The following is a 5,024-nucleotide window of genomic DNA, read 5'->3' on the forward strand; positions in this document are numbered from 1 at the left end:
ATGTATTTTCTTAAAAATTACATTTAAAAAAAAATGACATTTCTGTTATTTTATATAAAATAAGATAATAAATATCCTGCGTTTTTTAAATTAAGAACATAATTTTAGAGCAATAAAAAGCAATTTAAAAAATTAATTTATTAATTCAAATAGAACAAAATAAAAAAAAATAAAGTAATTTTTATTTTTTTAATATTTTTTAAAAATTTAAAAATTATATAATTAAATGACAATTATTCTTATGTGAATTCTAATTGATTATTTAATTAATTTAAATTGTTTTTTTTTTAGTTTAGAATATTGTATAAGAAAATGACATTTTCATTGCAATTTTGTTTTTTTTAAATAAAGGATTTTTGTAATGGTATAAATTTCGGTATTATTTGATATGTTGTTATGATGTCCGATTGATTTCAATGTTATCGTTTTTTTATTTTAGATTTTTGTTGACTTTTTTATCAAATAATATGGAGTCGTTTGCACATTACATTATTCCAACTGCAATCTGGCATGATTCCAAGGACATGTTTGTAATGTTAGTGGAAAACTAAAGTCCAGCTGCAAGTTATGGGAAAAACGTCAGCAAATTGAAGAAAGAGGAAAAAAATTTAAAAAAAAAAACAAAAAATTTAAAATTCACCTGCAAAACAAGCGCCAGTTATTATTGGATAAAGTAATAAGTTGATTTTTAATGGATTTTTTTGAAGAAAATAAACTCGATAAGTACTTATCATTACTTTTATCGCATATTTCTTCCCCTCTTATATTAAATTCTTATTACACATTTAATGATTAAAAAGAAAAACCAATTTGATTCGGAATAATATTAAAAATTTAATCATTAATAACTCTAAAAATTTAAAATTTAATCATTTTTAAAAACTTTATATTCGTTTCGNAAAATTACTCATCTTGCCCCCTTTTTATAACTAATTCAAAGAACAGGATTTGTGTATATAAATTTTAAGTTGAAACGAGTTACAGCTTAGGACCTAAATTTATTATTATTTAATAGAAGGCCTCTCATGTGTTGTTACTTAAAGACAAATTATAAGTTTAACACTTCTAACACACGTAAAATTATCACGATAAATTATTTATGGATGTTTCAACTTTAAATTAAATTGTAAAATTTCGTAACTTTAATATAGCCTAAACTTGTACTTTTTATATGTTAATTTATGGTAACTATCATTTATTTTATGAAGTATTTTCCTTTTATGATTTGTGACGTTTATTACAAGCATCAATTAATTGTTTCTTAGGAAATAAAACAGGTTGTATTTTAATTTACAGCATTATTAGCATAGAAATTTATCTTTTTATAATTTATATTTATACATCTATATCAAGTTTTAAATTAATAAAACTTTATAATGATGAATTTTAATAAAATCCCTAAATATTGTTAATAAATTCCCGAAAAAATCCTTAAATAAATTATAAATAATATTCCATAAAATCTCAAAAATTTTTAATTGTATTATAAATATAAGCCTTAAATCCTTAAATAAATAATAAACAAAATTTCTTAATATGTCTCAAATATTCTTAATTCAAATATAAATAAAATTAGTATAAATCATTAAATATACAATAAATAAAAGCTTTAACCACAGTAAAATCTGTACTTAAATTAAAAATAAAATCCTAATTATAAAACTTAAATACAATTACCAGTACAATTATTTTTATACACTAATTCAAAAATACTGTGAGTCATTTAATCATTATCATCATTATTTTACTGATAATTTTAAAAGTAACATCTTCCATCTTGATAGAAACTAATACAATCAAACCTTTGTACAACGGACACTAACGGGAACATAAAAACTGGCCGCTGTTAGGAGGTGGCCGTTATTGGAGGTTCGACTGTACTCCCATTACAAGCTCCTTTAGTACATTGAACAAAATTATCTTGAACGTAAATTTAATTATGATAACTCATTAATAAAAATATTTCGTAAGACATCAATCAAATTTAATCTGGATGTAACCTTTGATATTGTTAATCTTGCTACAGAAATTTCATTATCATTCTCCCAGTCTCATACTTGATACACATACAAATGCTTTCATTCTAATAGTGCTTTTAGTGTAATTTATCAATGGTTTGACCTTATCAAATATCTATTATATTCATTTGTATTTCATAAATTAAAAAATGAAAAAAACAATGAATTTCTGTAAAAGGAAAAGAAAAATGCAGAAAGTTACATTTTGTATTTTTCATTTAGTAAATTGCAAAATTGTATTTTTTTTTATAAAATAAAAACAAAAATGCAAATACTGCGATTTTATAAATTAAAATTAACACATGTAAAATTGTATTTTTTTTTATAGATTTGTGTTTTTATAAAACTACAATTTTGTATTTTATACATAATTTTTAATGTATAAAATACAAAATTGTAATGTTATAAAAATGCAAATCTATAAAAAATACAATTTTGCAATTTATTAAATTAAAAATATAAAATGTGACTTTCTGCAGTTTTGTTTTAATTGAAAAATTTTTTAGTTTTACTTTAAAAAAAAAATGTAATTTTTGTAACTTAGAAATTAAATTTAAATACGGTAAAACTTGTGTAAACCGGAATCGTGTGGTACCGAATATCTTTTCCGGTTTGACAGATTTCCGTTTTATTCAGGTTCCGTTTTGGATAGGTTTTACAGTATATATTTCTAGATTTCTATATAGGTTACATGTAATTTAATTTCTAAATTATATTTAAATAGAAAAAAATATTAAAAAAAATTAAATTAATGATGATGATTATTAAAATAATATAAATATTTAAACAAGAAAATTATGAAAAAAATTGATAATTTGTTCGTCTTTAACTCAATAATTGAAATCAATTAGTGTAAAGCTCATCAGTTATAAGTAGGATTTATCGATTTATACTTGCTTATAACTAATGGTTTCACTGAATTTAATAAATGCATTTTAGAGTATTTAAACCAGTAATAATTTTATAAAAATTTATTTAAAATTTAAAATGTTTTTTTTTTTAATTCTTAGTGAAATATTATGGCTTATATCCTTGTGTTTAATGTATTTATCTAAAGAATTCTCTTATCATAAACGATCAATTTTTAATTTGATTTGGATATATTATTTTTTATATTTTTAATATACACAAATTATTTTGTTTTTAAATTTAATAAAATAAAAATGCAATTTCATTAATTCGTTTATTTCATGTTTATATTTTTATAGAATATAATTTTTTTGTGTGTGTGTTTTTATGCGTAGAAAAAAATTATAATCACTTTTAAATTTTCTGAAATTAAAAAAATAAATTATATTCAGGAAATACATTTTATTTATTTAAGTTAAATTACAAAAAAGGTCATTACATTTTTCTTAATTTATCTGCTCAGTTACTCTGTATGTATGTCCGAAATTTTAATACAGTATTTCGAATTCTTATTCTTGATATATGTTTTAACGAAACTGTTAGAGGGTGTGAAATAATTTTTTTTTTAAATACAGTATATTTTTCTTCAAAATGGCGTTCGTTTAGGTAGTTTAAAACTGCAATATTAAGTCAATATAAATTGAATTTAACGAAATGTTCGCTTTAGATTTATATAAATTCTGTTACATTTCATATTGTGTGTTATAAAATATGTATAAACACCAGAAAACAATAGAAAAAGTTTCATTGTTTCTGGTATCGTCATTTTGTTTTGCTTCATTTATATATTATTGATTAATTCTACTTTATTTTATTTTATTTTATCTTTTAAGTACTTAGAATATAATAAATAGTTTTAGCTTGATATTATTTAATACACCGTAAAGAAAATTATATAATTTTCGTAAAGCTATCAGGAAAAGTTGCATGGAAATGGCACTGTTTAAGCTGTTTCTTAATTGAAGTCATAGGAGTGTAGTTTCAAAGTTTATGATTCTAATTTAGTAATTGTCAGCAGTGAAAATGTCTTAGAGACTATTTTCTGATATAAACATTGTAGCAAATGGAACGTACCATTTCTAACAACAAAGACAATTTAACAATTCTTCGTTTATCATTCACCTCCAGCTAACCTCATTAAGTATTAGAGAAAACAGCATCTTCATCAGAATTCAACTCCAATAGTTTTAGCAATAACTTTATTACTCATTTGCAATATATATATATACATACAAAGTTCAGCAAAGTTGATGTTTCTGCATCGAAGGAATGCATTCTAATTTAAGTTAATCTCAATTTGTAAGTATTTAATAAGTTCAATCTTCTTTTATACATTCGTTATTCATGAGAGAATGTTCTTTATATACTATTGAATTTCATTAAACTTTAAATCATTTTAGTAAAGAATTTTAAACATAAAATAATAATTTATTTTTAAAATATTTTAAATAATTTGATTTTTAATAAAATATTTTATAATATTTATAAATTAAAATATAAGCATTACTTACATTTAAAAATTAAATTACATTTGTTACATGTGTAAGTGTAATTATAAAATTTAGAAATGAAAGCAATAATAATATTTACAATTTTACTTAAAATAAAATAAATTTTATAAAATTTATAAACAACATTTAGAAAGGAATATTACAATATTTACATTAAAGTACGTTATTAACATTTACAACATTTAAGAATAAAATGACAAAAATATACAAGCTAAATAACATTTACAACATTAATAATATAAAATAAACAAAATAATGATATTTATAATATTCTAAAGTATCAGCATTTACAACATTTATAATTGAAATTATCAACATTTACGAATAAAGCAACTGTTTTAGTTTAGCATAAAATAAACATTAAAAATATTTGCAACATTTACGAATTTAAATAACAAATTTCACATTTACAGAGTGAAATAAATATTTGTAAATTAAATAGAATATTTATATGTAATGTACGAAACTTACAATTACAAGAATTGTAAATTTGAAATGACGTAATTTAAATTAACAACTTTAAATAACATTACAATAAGTTAGAAGTGGTAAAAATTATCAACATTTACAACATTGAATCTAAAAC

At 20.5% G+C, this 5,024-nt stretch overlaps 1 long non-coding RNA gene across 1 annotated transcript in view; it reads left to right on the forward strand.

Moving 5' to 3' along the window:
• LOC111639805 overlaps positions 1-752 on the forward strand; it is a 58,865-nt gene extending 58,113 nt beyond the window's left edge. Inside the window, exon 3 of the long non-coding RNA XR_002759147.1 lies at positions 440-752. This is a non-coding gene — a long non-coding RNA (uncharacterized LOC111639805). The remainder of the gene's footprint in view (positions 1-439) is intronic.
• Positions 753-5,024: the final 4,272 nt, after the last annotated feature.

Source organism: Centruroides sculpturatus, unplaced genomic scaffold (genome assembly GCF_000671375.1).
Source record: "Centruroides sculpturatus isolate CEXI.00-Female unplaced genomic scaffold, Cexi_2.0 scaffold1279, whole genome shotgun sequence".
NCBI lineage: Eukaryota > Metazoa > Arthropoda > Arachnida > Scorpiones > Buthidae > Centruroides > Centruroides sculpturatus.